The sequence below is a fragment of the Bombina bombina genome, chromosome 12, assembly GCF_027579735.1.
Source record: "Bombina bombina isolate aBomBom1 chromosome 12, aBomBom1.pri, whole genome shotgun sequence".
In the NCBI taxonomy this organism is placed as follows: domain Eukaryota; kingdom Metazoa; phylum Chordata; class Amphibia; order Anura; family Bombinatoridae; genus Bombina; species Bombina bombina.
The window spans coordinates 10,082,663-10,098,512 of NC_069510.1; positions in this window are offsets into that span (position 1 = coordinate 10,082,663).

The following is a 15,850-nucleotide window of genomic DNA, read 5'->3' on the forward strand; positions in this document are numbered from 1 at the left end:
CTGTCAGACCTGATCCGCACTGTCGGATACGGTCCGACAGACATATGATAAATAGGCCTCATTGACTTCCCTCTTGCCAGGCTTATCAACTAGTGTTTCAATAAAGACAAGCACCCACAGTGCTGTTGAAATTTGTTTATACTTTGGGAGAATTTGCAGTTACTCCATCCAAATTTGCACACGCTGAAGTAGTTGGTAAATTGTTTGGATCTGCTTTTGTGTTTAAAGTCTGTCTGCCAATACCTAAGATGGTGGTGAGGGGTTTGTGTGTGTGTGTGGGGGGGGGGGGGCTGTTTGGGAGGTGTCAGGTAGGAGGGTAATCCCTAGATTGCAATGCTATTATCCTTACCAGCTAACTAATTAACCCCTTCATTGCTGGGAATTTCAGACGTTTGGTATGCAGCTGCAATACGCAGTCTTCTAATTTCCAAAAAGCAATGGCAAAGTCATGTGCGTCTGCTATTTGTGAACAAAGGAGATCCCAGCGGTAAGTAAATCATTTCAGTGAGAAACCCAAAGTTTGTGAAAAAGAGAAAAACATTTTTTTAATGTAATCGCATTTGTCGGCGAAATGGTGGCATGAAATATACCAAAATGGGACTAGTTCAAAACCATGGTTTGTCTACAGAAAAAATAAAACATGATATATAGGTATAAAGTTTTATAGGTAAATAAAAAAACCAAGGCTCTATTTCTGTTTAAATAGAATGATATCAAAAATTCAAAAAAGTATCTGGTACCTAGAGCCAGTATTTCTCTCTTACTCCCAGTACTGAAAGGGTTAAGTATCGGAGATAGACTGAAGCACAGCAACATTAAAACAACTCTTAAAGGGACATCATTCCTGAATGTTGGGTTTTATGTCCCTTTAAGAGTAGATAGAACATACAATTTAAAACAACTTTCCAATTTACTTCTATTATCAAATTTTCCTTATTTTCTTGTTATCCTTTGTTGAAAAGCAGGGATGTAAGCTCAGGAGCGTGCACGTGCCTGCAGCACTATATGGCAGCAGTTTTGCCTCAGTGTTATTCATTAGCAAAAGCACTAGATGGCAGCACTATTTCCTGTCATGTAGTGCTTCAGGCATGTGCACGCTACCTACCTAGGTATCTCCTCAACAAAGATTAACATGAGAACAAAGCAAATTTTATTATAGAAGTAAATTAGAGATTTTTTTTAAATTGTATTCTCTATCTGAATCATGAAATAAAAAAATTGGGTTTAATGTCCCTTTAAGGGAAACAGAACTGGCAAAATGTAAAACTGAATAATCCCTGTAAGAGAATAACGTGATGTATAGTGAAATAACTGTACCAACCTGTAAGGGTTAATAAATAATCAATCACAGCAACCAAAGGGTTAACTATTTGATATCAGTAGTAAGAAAAGCTGTGATATGATCAGTGTTGTAGGCCCAGAGAGCTTCTTCCTGCACCACAAGATCAGCCAGGGGATTAGACAGGAAGGTTTGCTAAAAAGTCTGCCACACTGGTTAACCATTAGCGCGCCTGTGCTACTTGTAAGCACAAAACCAAATCCAGATTGTAGCTAGGGTTTGTTACCTGGGCACTTATGAGTTACACATGCTGCAGGGTAAGCAGCCTCTGGACATCACATGAACAGCACAATACATGTTCCTCCCTGCTTACCCTGCACCCTGTGTAACTCATAAGTGTCCGTCACAGGCAGTGGGTCTCAGATCGGATAGAGAACCTATATAAATCAGCACTTTAGAATTCACCTCACTGCACTTTTGGAGTGGGGTTGATTTATGCTTTGGTGAGTATGGGGTGTTTGCGTCTCTAGTGGACTGGAGTGCCATTTTCTTGTAAACTCTCACCGCTCGAGGAGAGAAATGATATACGGTAATTCATTAGAGCATGTCATTTTAAGACTGGTAACTCTATGTGTTTTACCAATGCAGCGCAAAGAGGTTGCCGGACAGATAGCTCAGCATGCTAATGCACTGTGGCTGAGCTCTGTAGCAACCCAAGGTTTGCAGGTTCGATCCCCGGCAAGGTCCACTCAGCCTTTCATCCTTCCAAAGTCGATAAAATGAGCAGCGCCTCGAGACACTTACGGGTGATTAGCCACGCTTCACAAGTACCCAATACATACATACATACATACAACACATAAAGCACCGCTAGTTGCACGACTCAGCTGTGTGACTAGTACTTGTGATTTCATCAGCGCCAGTTTCCACTCGGGATCCATAGTGCTCCAAGCAGTATTTCTACTATGTGTAATCCTTTTTGTGGGCGTTAAACACATAGATGTAGGGTCGTCAGTCTTAAATTTGCATGTTCTACTGAATAAGATTATAATGCCCTTTAACCCTTTGCAGGGGTACATATAGTTATATGCAAGCAATAGTTCATGACAGATATAAGCATTTTCTTTTTGAACTTTTGTGTCCGTTGAACTGTTTCAAATAGCCGTACTTCTAATGAATTGAGAATATCATAGTAAAAAAAGCAAAAAATATCCATTTTGAAACCAACTTTTTACACAGCAAATTCTAATGGATTACAAGAAAACCTTTTCTTTATATTTTTGAATAACACAATAGCACAAAGTATTTGTCTTTACCATAAAGCAAGTTTAATTGTAAGACGTATTACCTACTAGAGAGCAGTTCTGCACTGTTTATAAACTTCTGCCACATCGTGCCAATACTTCACCCCTCCTCATGCCAACTAGTGCCCGTCTACCACTGCTGCAGAGGACAGTAAATAAAAACAATTTTATTTACATCTCATAGACAATTTCTGCACAGATTAGAGAGATGTGAGACTGGACAGTAATGCGCTTCTTAATGCCCACAACTAGAGATAGTTATAGGTGAGAGGTTTTGTAGTTTATAACATAAAAACAATAGGATAAGATTCTTCCCACAAAGCTCAGTTGTACTTAGCTGGTCCTGAAGGTTGGTATCTCTCTGTATTACATATAATGCTCATCCCGTCCCAGCCATCCTCCCCCATAGCGGGAAGGTTCAGTGAGGACACAGCATTATGAGCATTTTATTTTAATTATTCATGCTACTGTTTATTTTGGTTTGTTAAAGTCACCTTGTTCTATGGCTCTGACGGGGGGGTTGTGGGTCATCAGAGGAAATTTTGCCAAACCTTAGTTTGTGGTGCAGCAACAAACGTCATCTTTTTCTTTTGTAGAATAACAGACAACAAGTGAGGTGCTAGAGAGAGAGAAGGGGGGGGGATAGAGAGTGATAGGGAAGGAGGGGGAACGAGAGAAACAGAAATGGGAGAGAGAGGAGGGATGGGGTGAGAAAGGAAAAATAAATGACAGGGAGAGAGAGGGGGTGGATAAAAAGAGAGGGGAGAGAGATAGAGGGGAAGAAAGAGAGGAGTTTGATTGAGAGGAGGATAGAGATAGAAAGAGGGGGTAGGAGATATAGGCCCCGATATTCAAAATATTGCCAGGCCGACGCAGAAATGGCTTGCGGGCCTCTCCAGCATCGCCCTGGCGATATTTTTAAAGAAAACATAATTTATGTAAGAACTTACCTGATAAATTCATTTCTTTCATATTAGCAAGAGTCCATGAGCTAGTGACGTATGGGATATACATTCCTACCAGGAGGGGCAAAGTTTCCCAAACCTCAAAATGCCTATAAATACACCCCTCACCACACCCACAATTCAGTTTAACGAATAGCCAAGAAGTGGGGTGATAAGAAAGGAGCGAAAGCATAAAAAAATAAGGAATTGGAATAATTGTGCTTTATACAAAAAAATCATAACCACCACAAAAAAAGGGTGGGCCTCATGGACTCTTGCTAATATGAAAGAAATGATTTTATCAGGTAAGTTCTTACATAAAACATAATTTATGCTTACCTGATAAATTTATTTCTCTTGTAGTGTGTTCAGTCCACGGGTCATCCATTACTTATGGGATATATTCTCCTTCCCAACAGGAAGTTGCAAGAGGATCACCCAAGCAGAGCTGCTATATAGCTCCTCCCCTCACATGTTATATCCAGTCATTCGACCGAAACAAGACGAGAAAGGAGAAACTATAGGGTGCAGTGGTGACTGGAGTTATAATTTTAAAATTTAGAACCTGCCTTAAAAAGACAGGGCGGGCCGTGGACTGAACACACTACAAGAGAAATAAATTTATCAGGTAAGCATAAATTATGTTTTCTCTTGTTAAGTGTGTTCAGTCCACGGGTCATCCATTACTTATGGGATACCAATACCAAAGCTAAGTACACGGATGATGGGAGGGACAAGGCAGGAACATTAAACAGAAGGAACCACTGCCTGTAGAACCTTTCTCCCAAAACCAGCCTCCGAAGAAGCGAAAGTGTCAAATTTGTAAAATTTGGAAAAAGTATGAAGTGAAGACCAAGTTGCAGCCTTGCAAATCTGTTCAACAGAGGCCTCATTCTTAAAGGCCCAGGTGGAAGCCACAGCTCTAGTGGAATGAGCTGTAATTCTTTCAGGAAACTGCTGTCCAGCAGTCTCATAGGCTAAACGTATTATGCTACAAAGCCAAAAAGAGAGAGCGGTAGCCGAAGCCTTTTGACCTCTCCTCTGTCCAGAGTAAACGACAAACAGAGAAGAAGTTTGTCTAAAATCTTTAGTTGCCTGTAAGTAGAACTTCAGAGCACGGACCACGTCTAGATTATGCAAAAGACGTTCCTTCTTTGAAGAAGGATTAGGACATAATGATGGAACAACAATCTCTTGATTGATATTCCTGTTAGAAACAACCTTAGGCAAAAACCCAGGTTTAGTACGCAGTACTACCTTGTCTGAATGAAAAATCAGATAAGGAGAATCACAATGTAAGGCAGATAACTCAGAGACTCTTCGAGCCGAGGAAATAGCCATCAAAAACAAAACCTTCCAAGATAAAAGCTTAATATCAATGGAATGAAGGGGTTCAAACGGAACACCCTGAAGAACTTTAAGAACCAAGTTTAAGCTCCACGGAGGAGCAACAGCTTTAAACACAGGCTTAATTCTAGCCAAAGCCTGACAAAAGGCCTGGACGTCTGGATTCTCTGCCAGACGTTTGTGTAAAAGAATAGAAAGATGAAATCTGTCCCTTTAGCGAACTAGCGGATAAACCCTTTTCTAAACCCTCTTGTAGAAAAGCCAATATCCTAGGAATCCTAACCTTACTCCATGAGTAACTCTTGGATTCGCACCAATATAAATATTTACGCCATATCTTATGGTAAATTTTTCTGGTCACAGGTTTCCGAGCCTGTATTAATGTATCAATAACCGAATCCGAAAACCCACACTTTGATAGAATCAAGTGTTCAATTTCCAGGCAGTCAGCCTCAGAGAAATTAGGTTTGGATGGTTGAAAGGACCCTGAAGTAGAAGGTCCTGCCTCAGAGGAAGAGACCATGGTGGACAGGACGACATGTTCCCTAGGTCTGCATACCAGGCCCTGCGTGGCCACGCAGGCGCTATCAGAATTACCGATGCCCTCTCCTGTTTGATCCTGGCAATCAGTCGAGGTAGCAACGGAAATGGTGGAAACACATAAGCTATGTTGAAAACCCAAGGGGCTGCTAATGCATCTACCAGCACCGCTCCCGGGTCCCTGGACCTGGATCCGTAACAAGGAAGCTTCGCGTTCTGGCGAGATGCCATGAGATCCAGATCCGGTTCGCCCCAACGACGAATCAGTTGAGCAAATACCTCCGGGTGAAGTTCCCACTCTCCCGGATGAAAATTCTGGCGACTTAGGAAATCCGCCTCCCATTTCTCTACGCCTGGGATGTAAATCGCTGACAGGTGGCAAGAGTGAGACTCTGCCCAGCGAATTATCTTCGAGACTTCCAACATCGCTAGGGAACTCCTGGTTCCCCCTTGATGATTGATGTAAGCCACAGTCGTGATATTGTCCGACTGAAATCTGATGAACCTCAGTCTTGCTAACTGAGGCCAAGCTAGAAGAGCATTGAATATTGTTCTTAATTCTAGAATGTTTATTGGAAGGAGTTTCTCCTCCTGAGTCCACGAACCCTGAGCTTTCAGGGAATTCCAGACTGCTCCCCAGCCTAGAAGGCTGGCATCCGTTGTTACAATCGTCCAATCTGGTCTGCGAAAGGTCATTCCTTTGGACAGATGAACCCGTGACAACCACCAGAGAAGAGAATCTCTGGTCTCCTGGTCCAGATTTAGCAAAGGGGACAGATCCGAGTAATCCCCGTTCCACTGACTGAGCATGCATAGTTGCAGCGGTCTGAGATGCAGGCGCGCAAATGGCACTATGTCCATTGCCGCGACCATTAAGCCGATTACCTCCATGCACTGAGCTACTGATGGGCTTGGAATGGAATGAAGGACACGGCAAGCATTGAGAATCTTTGATAACCTGGACTCCGTCAGGTAAATCTTCATCTCTACAGAATCTATAAGAGTCCCTAGAAAAGGGACCCTTGTGAGTGGTAACAGAGAACTCTTTTCCACGTTCACTTTCCACCCATGCAACCTCAGAAATGCAAGAACTATCTCTGTATGAGACTTTGCATTCTGAAAACTTGACGCTTGTATCAGAATGTCGTCTAGGTACGGAGCCACCCAGAAGTGAGCCCAGAACCTTGGTAAAAATTCTCGGGGCCGTGGCTAACCCAAAGGGAAGAGCCACAAATTGGTAATGCCTGTCTAGAAAGGCAAACCTTAGGTACCGATAATGATCTTTGTGAATCGGTATGTGAAGGTAAGCATCCTTTAAGTCCACTGTGGTCATGTATTGACCCTCTTGGATCATGGGTAGGATGGTTTGAATGGTTTCCATCTTGAACGATGGTACCCTTAGGAATTTGCTTAAGATCTTTAACGTCCAGGGATCCTGCACATCTCTTGCCCAAGCCTGGGCGAAGAGAGAAAGTCTGCCCCCCACTAAATCCGTCTCCGGATAGGGGGCCCTGTCTTCATGCTGTCTTAGGGGCGGAAGTGGGCTTTCTGGCCTGCTTGCCCTTGTTCCATGACTGGTTGCCTTTCCAACCCTGTCTGTAACGAGCAGCAGTTCCTTCCTGTTTTGGAGCGGAGGAAGTTGATGCTGCTCCTGCCTTGAAGTTACGAAAGGCACGAAAATTAGACTGTTTGGCCTTTGGCTTGGCCCTGTCCTGAGGAAGGGAGTGGCCCTTACCTCCCGTAATGTCAGCAATAATTTCCTTCAAGCCGGGCCCGAATAAGGTCTGCCCTTTGAAAGGAATGTTAAGTAGCTTAGACTTGGAAGTTACATCCGCTGACCAGGATTTAAGCCAGAGCGCCCTGCGCGCCTGTATGGCGAATCAGGAATTTTTAGCCGTAAGTTTGGTTAGATGTACTACGGCATCTGAAACAAACGCATTAGCTTGCTTAAGGGTTCTAACTCTGCGCAAAGCCTCATCCAATGGCTCTGTGCGAATCGCCTCTTCCAGAGACTCAAACCAGAATGCCGCTGCAGCCGTGACAGGCACAATGCATGCAAGAGGCTGCAAAATAAAACCCTGTTGAACAAACATTTTCTTAAGATAACCCTCTAACTTTTTATCCATTGGATCTAAGAAAGCACAGCTATCCTCCACCGGGATAGTGGTACGCTTGGCTAAAGTAGAAACTGCTCCCTCCACCTTAGGGACCGTCTGCCATAAGTCTCGTGTGGTGGCGTCTATAGGAAACATTTTTCTGAATATCGGGGGAGGGGAAAAAGGCACACCGGGTCTATCCCACTCCTTACTAATAATTTCTGTAAGTCTTTTTGGTATAGGAAAGACGTCAGTACACACAGGTACTGCATAGTATCTATCCAACCTACATAATTTCTCTGGGATTGCGACACGGTGGCTATCCATATATATATATATATATTATAGAGCCGCTAATACCTCCTCTAGTAACACACGGAGGTTCTCAAGCTTAAATTTAAAATTTGAAATTTCTGAATCCGGTCTCCCCGGATCAGAACCGTCACCGACAGAATGAAGCTCACCGTCCTCATGTTCTGCAAATTGTGACGCAGTATCAGACATGGCTCTCGTGTCATCAGCGCGCTCTGTCCTTAACCCAGAGCTATCGCGCTTCCCCCTCAATTCGGGCATATTATATAATACTTCTTTCATAACATTAGCCATATCATGTAAAGTGATTTGCAAGGGCCTAGATGTACTAGGCGTCTCAATTCTACGCATCTCCCGAGCGGGAGACGCAGGTACTGACACGTGAGGAGAGTTAGGCGGCATAACTTCCCCCTCGTTGTCTGGTGAAAGTTTCTCTATCGGTACAGATTGACTTTTATTCAAAGCAATATCAATACAATTGGTACACATCGTTCTATTGGGCTCCACATTGGCTTTTGAACATGATGAACAAACAGTTTCCTCTGAATCAGACATGTTTAAACAGATTTAGCAATGAAAACTAGCAAGCTTGGAAATCACTTTCAATAAGTTTACAAGCAATATAAAAAACGCTGCAGCGCTTTAAAAATACAGATAGAATTAAAACAATTCTTAACAAGAAGTGTAAAATCAGCAGAGGATTGCACCCATTAGCAATAGGATGATTAACCCCTCAATACCCAAAACGGATAAAACGGATATCAATTAAGATTTAACGCTTTTAATCACAGTCAAGCACACTGTCACAGATCTGCTGTGACTGATTACCTCCCTCAAAAAGACTTTTGCAGACCCCTGTACTCTCTTGAGACGTCCTGGATCAAAGAGGAAGAAGCAGAAAGACTGTGCTAGAATTTTAACTGCGCAACAAAGCGCTAAAACAAGGTCCCTCCCACTCCTATCACAACAGTGGGAGCCCTGATATAACGGTTTCCATGCAGAAAATATATGTCAGCCATGTGGAAAAAAATCATGCCCAAAGAGATTTATCACCAAAGTACCTCACAAAAACGAATAACATGCCAGTAAACGTTTTATTAAAAAATAACATTTTCCAATGTCATGCAAAGTTATCACTAAGCCTGCTACCAGTCGCTACCACTGCAGATAAGGCTTAAGTATTATTTCAGTTTTAACAGTATTTTCTCAGTCAAATTCTAGTCCCTAGAAAATAACTTGACTGCGCATACATTTATCAGCCTGATACCAGTTGCCACTACTGCATTTAAGGCTGTACTTACATCATACGGTAACAGCAGTATTTTCTTAGTCAATTCCATTCCCAGAAAATAAAGTACTGCACATACCTCATTTGCGGAGGACCCCGCATGCTATTCCCCGTTTCTGAAGTTACCCCACTTCTCAGAATGTCGAGAACAGCCAGTGGATCTTAGTTACGCCTGCTAAGATCATAGAAAAAAAACGCAGGCAGTTTCTTCTTCCAAATACTGCCTGAGATAGAAAAACAGCACACTCCGGTGCCATTTAAAATAACAAACTTTTGATTGAAGAATAGTTAAGTAAAAACTCCAGCTCCTCTCGCGACCTCCTTCTTTGTTGAGGGTTGCAAGAGAATGACTGCATATGACATGTGAGGGGAGGAGCTATATAGCAGCTCTGCTTGGGTGATCCTCTTGCAACTTCCTGTTGGGAAGGAGAATATATCCCATAAGTAATGGATGACCCGTGGACTGAACACACTTAACAAGATAAATTATGTTTTCTTTCATGTAATTAGCAATAGTCCATGAGCTAGTGATGTATGGGATAGTAGATACCCAAGATGTGGAACTTCCACGCAAGAGTCACTAGAGAGGGAGGGATAAAATAAAGACAGCCAATTCCGCTGAAAAATATTCAACAACCCAAATCAAAAAGTTTTAATCTTTATAATGAAAAAAACTGAAATTATAAGCAGACAAATCAAACAGAAACAGCTGCCTGAAGTACTTTTCTACCAAAAACTGCTTCAGAAGAAGAAAACACATAAAAATGGTAGAATTTAGTAAAAGTATGCAAAGAAAACCAAGTTGCTGCTTTGCAAATCTGATCAACAGAAGCTTCATTCCTAAAAGCCCAGGAAGTAGAAACTGACCTAGTAGAATGAGCCATAATCCTTTGAGGCGGGGACCTACCCGACTCTACATAAGCATGATGAATCAAAGACTTTAACCAAGACGCCAAAGAAATGGCGGAAGCCTTCTGACCTTTCCTGGAATCAGAAAAGATAACAAATAGACTGGAAGTCTTCCTAAAATCTTTAGTAGCTTCAACATAATATTTCAAAGCTCTAACTACATCCAAAGAATGTAGCGATCTTTCCTTAGAATTCTTAGGATTAGGACATAATGAAGGAACAGCAATTTCTCTACTAATGTTGTTAAAATTCACAACCTTAGGTCAAAACTGAAAAGAAGTCCCTAACACCGCCTTATCCTGATGAAAAATTAGAAAAGGAGGTTCACAAGAGAGAGCAGATAACTCAGAAACTCTTCTAGCAGAAGAGATAGCCAAAACGAACAATACTTTCCAGGAAAGTAATTTAATGCTCAGAGAATGCATAGGCTCAAACGGAGGAGCCTGCAAAGCTTTTAAAACCAAATTAAGACTCCAAGGAGGAGAGATCGACTTAATGACAGGTTTGATACGAACCAAAGCCTGAACAAAACAACGAATATCAGGAAGATTAGCAATCTTTCTGTGAAAAAGAACAGAAAGAGCAGAGATTTGTCCTTTCAAAGAACTTGCAGACAAACCTAAATCTAAACCATCCTGAAAAATTTTAATATTCTGAAAGAATGCCAGGAGAATTTATGAGAAGAACACCAAGAGATGTAAGCCTTCCAAACTCGATAATAAATCTTTCTAGAGACGGATTTACGAGCCAGTAACATAGTGTTAATCACTGAGTCAGAGAAACCTCTATGACTGAGGATCAAGCGTTCAATCTCCATACCTTCAAATTTAATGATTTGAGATCCTGATGGAAAAATGGGCCTTGAGATAGAAGGTCTGGTCTTAATGGAAATGTCCAAGGTTGTCAACTGTCCATCCGAACGAGATCCGCAAACCAAAACCTGTGTGGCCATGCTGGAGCCACCAGCAGTACAAATGAACGCTCCAATAGAATTTTGTAGATCACTTTTTGAAGAAGAACTAGAGGAGGAAAGATATAAGCAGGATGATAATTCCAAGGTATTGACAACGCATCCACTGCTTCCGTCTGAGGATCCCGGGATCTGGACAGATACCTGGGAAGTTTCTTGTTCAAATGAGAGGCCATCAGATCTTTTTCTGGAAGACCCCAGAGTCGAACAATCTGAAGAAAAACCTCTGGATGAAGAGACCATTTGCCCGGATGTAACATCTGGCGACTGAGATAATCCGCTTCCCAATTGTCTACACCTGGGATGTGAACCGCAGAAATTAGACAGGAGCTGGATTCCGCCCATACAAGTATCCAAGATACTTCTCTCATAGCTTGAGGACTGTGAGTCCCACCTTGATTATTGACATATGCCACGGTTGTGACATTGTCTGTTTGAAAACAAATAAACGATTCTCTCTTCAGAAGAGGCCAGAACTGAAGAGCTCTGAAAATAGCACGGACTTCCAAAATGTTGAATGGTAATTTCGCCTCCTGAAATTCCCAAACCCCCTGCGCTGTCAGAGATCCCCATACAGCTCCCCAACCTGAAAGACTCGCATCTGTTGAGATCACAGTCCAGGTTGGACGAACGAAAGAGGCCCCTTGAAATAAACGATGGCGATCCATCCACCAAGTTAGAGATGATCGAACATTGAGATTTAAGGATATTATTTGTGATATCCTCGTATAATCCCTGCACCAATGGTTCAGCATACAAAGCTGGAGTGGCCTCGTGTGAAAACGAGCAAAAGGGATCGCGTCCGATGCAGCAGTCATGAGACCTAAAATCTCCATGCATAATGCTACCGAAGGGAACAATCAAGACTGAAGGTTTCGACAGGCTGAAACCAATTTCAGACGTCTCTTTTCTGTCAGAGACAAAGTCATGGACACTGAATCTATTTGGAAACCTAAAAAGGTTACTCTTGTCTGAGGAATCAAGGAACTCTTTGGTAAATTGATCCTCCAACCATGTTTTTGAAGAAACAACACAAGTTGATTCGTATGAGATTCCGCAGAATGTGAAGACTGAGCAAGTACCAAGATATCGTCCAAATAAGGAAATACTGCAATACCCTGTTCTCTGATTACAGAAAGAAGGGCACCGAGAACCTTCGAAAAGATCCTTGGCGCTGTTGCTAGACCAAATGGAAGAGCAATAAACTGGTAATGCTTGTCAAGAAAAGAGAATCTCAGAAACTGATAGTGATCTGGATGAATTGGAATATGCAGGTATGCATCCTGTAAGTCTATTGTAGACATATAATGCCCTTGCTGAACAAAAGGCAGAATAGTTCTTATAGTCACCATTTTGAATGTCGGAATCCTTACATAACGATTCAATATTTTTAGATCCAGAACCGGTCTGAAAGAATTCTCTTTCTTTGGTACGATGAATATATTTGAATAAAACCCCAGACCCTGTTCCAGAACTGGAACTGGTATAATTACCCCAGCAAACTCTAGGTCTGAAACACATTTCAGAAACGCCTGAGCCTTCACTAAATTGACTGGAATGCGTGAGAGAAAGAATCTTCTCACAGGCGGTCTTACTTTGAAACCTATTCTGTACCCTTTGCGAAATGTTCTGAATCCAAAGATTGTGAATAGAATTGATCCAAACATCTTTGAAAAATTGTAACCTGCCCCCTACCAGCTGAGCTGGAATGAGGGCCGCACCTTCATGCGGATTTAGGGGCTGGTTTTGACTTTCTGGAAGGCTTGGATTTACTCCAGACTGGATTAGGTTTCCAACCGGAAACTGTTCCTTTAGGGGAAGGATCGGGCTTCTGCTCCTTATTCTGACGAAAGGAACGAAAACGATTAGTAGCCCTGTAATTACCTTTAGATTTTTTGCCCTGAGGCAAAAAGGCACCTTTCCCTCCAGTAACAGTTGAAATTATAGAATCCAACTAAGAACCAAACAACTTATTACCTTGGAAAGAGAGAGAAAGCAAAGTTGACTTAGAAGTCATATCTACATTCCAGGATTTAAGCCATAAAGCTCCTCTAGCTAAAATAGCTAAAGACATATACCGGACATCAACTCTAATGATATCAAAGATGGCATCACAGACAAAGTTATTAGCAAGTTGAAGAAGTTTAACAATGCTATATGTATTATGATCTGTCACTTGTTGCGCTAAAGCCTCCAACCAGAAAGTTGAAGCTGCAGCAACATCAGCCAAAGAGATAGCAGGTCTAAGTAGATTACCTGAACACAAATAAGCTTTTCTCAAAAAAGATTCAATTTTCCTATCTAAAGGATCTTTAAACGAAGTGCTATCTGCCTTAGGAATAGCAGTATGTTTGGCTAGAGTAGAGATAGCCCCATCGACTTTAGGGATTTTATCCCAAAACTCCAATCTATCAGATGGCACAGGGTACAATTTCTTAAACCTTGGAGAAGGAGTAAATGAAGTACCCAGACTATCCCATTCCCTAGCAATCACATCTGAGATAGCATCAGAAACTGGAAAAACTTCCGGAATTAACACATGAGGTTTATAAACCGAATTAAAACATTTAGCAGTTTTAGTATCAAGAGGACTGGACTCCTCCATATCTAAAGCAATCAAAACTTCTTTAAGTAAAGAATGAATAAATTCCATCTTAAATAAATACGAAGATTTATCAGTATCAATATCTGTAGTAGAATCTTCTGAACCGGAAAAAAATTCATCAGAAACAGATAATCCTGAACATTAGATGTTGAAGGAACAACAACAGGTAAAGGATTATTACTAATGGAAACAGAATATGCATTGGAAAGTTTATCATGACAGCTTTCACAAACTACAGCTGGAGGAACAGTTACCACAAGTTTACAACATATGCACTTAACTTTGGTAGAACCAGCATCAGGCAGCGTCTGTCCATTAGAGGATTTTGATCCAGGTTCAGGAAGAAACATCTTGCAATATGTAATAGAAAAAACAACATATAAAGCAAAATTATCAAATTCCTTAAATGACAGTTTCAGGAATGGGAAAGAATGCAAAACAGTAAGCTTCTAGAACCAGAAGCAATGAAAAAGAAATGATTAAATAATGTGAGTAAAAAAGACGCCCACATTTTTTTGGCGCAAAAAAATGTCTGAATACGCATGCGTAACAGAATACAACTTCCGGCGAAATTGCGTGACCGGAAATGACAAAATTTTTGTGCCAAAAAAGTACGCGCCAAAAATGACGTAATAAAAAGAAACATTTTCTGCCCCCGCGAGCCTAACAGCATGCAGGAAAAAATGGCCAAATTAAATTTTTCAAGGTCAGAAAAATAACTAAATGCATTATCCCAATAATGAAACTGACGGTCTGTATTGAAAAGGAATACTGATTATCCTGAATCAAGGCAAATATAAGTTTATATACATATATTTAGAACTTTACATATAAAGTGCCCAACCATAGCGTAGAGTGTCACAAAAAATAAGACATACTTACCCCAGGACACTCCTCTACATATAGCAGATAGCCAAACCAGTACTGAAACGAGAATCAGTAGAGGTAATGGTATATAAGAGTATATCGTCGATCTGAAAAGGGAGGTAGGAGAAGAAATCTCTACGACCGATAACAGAGAACCTATGAAATAGATCCCCTAGAGGTAGACCATTGTATTCAAATAGGTAATACTCTCATCACATCCCTCTGACATTCACTGCACTCTGAGAGGAAAACCGGGCTTCAACCTGTTGCGAAGCGCATATCAACGAAGAATCTTAAGCACAAACTTACTTCACCACCTCCACGGGAGGCAAAGTTTGTAAAACTGAATTGTGGGTGTGGTGAGGGGTGTATTTATAGGCATTTTAAGGTTAGGGAAACTTTGCCCCTCCTGGTAGGAATGTATATCCCATACGTCACTAGCTCATGGACTCTTGCTAATTACATGAAAGAAAGGGGTTGTGGCCGAGCAGTGCCGGCGAGGGGCGATGTCTCTCCTATAGAAGTCAATAGGAATGCAATGTCATATAGGGTGTGGTTAGTTTATCATGGCCTAAGCCGCCACCTCCCAATGCAAACTACAATTGCACTACCTAACACCTAACCCTCCTGTAAAAGAAACTCCCTAAGTTACAGAAAATAAAAAGTATAAGAAAACAAAATAAAAATATTATACCTAATATTAACCTACATGCCCCATAAAAAGTAAAACCCTCCCAAAAAAAAAAAAAACAGTAAAGTTTAATTACAATAGCCCTTAATAGTGCCAAAAGTGATTATAGCTCTGTTACAGTAAAATAAAATACAGCCCCCCCTCTACAATACAAGTAACCCCACCCCCCCAAAAAAATAATAAAAAAAAATAATAAAGGCTAACTACAAACCTACCCTAAAAATTAAAATTTAAAATAACAGATGATATTCTTTAAACTAAAAAAGCCCACCCAAAAAAAGTCCTAACTAAACCCAAAGTTCAAATTCACCAACCCAAAAATCTAGCTCCTCTTGATCCGACGTTGGGCCCTCTTCATCGATGGTCCAGGCGCCAGGGGCCCATCTTCATGGAGGAAGACTTCTAGGAGGCCTCTTCCGCTGCCTCCACTTTGCAAGCTTTATCCATGCTGGGATCCTCTTCATTCTTCTTCATGCAGTGTGTGTATTTATATGTGCATTCTGTGTGTATTTATATGTGCATTCTGTGTGTATTTATATGTGCATTCTGTGTGTATTTATATGTGCATTCTGTGTGTATTTATATGTACATTCTGTGTGTATTTATATGTGCATTCTGTGTGTATTAATATGTGCATTCTGTGTGTAGTGGGTGTTTGTATATAAGCAGTGTGTGTATTTATATGTGCATTCTGTGTG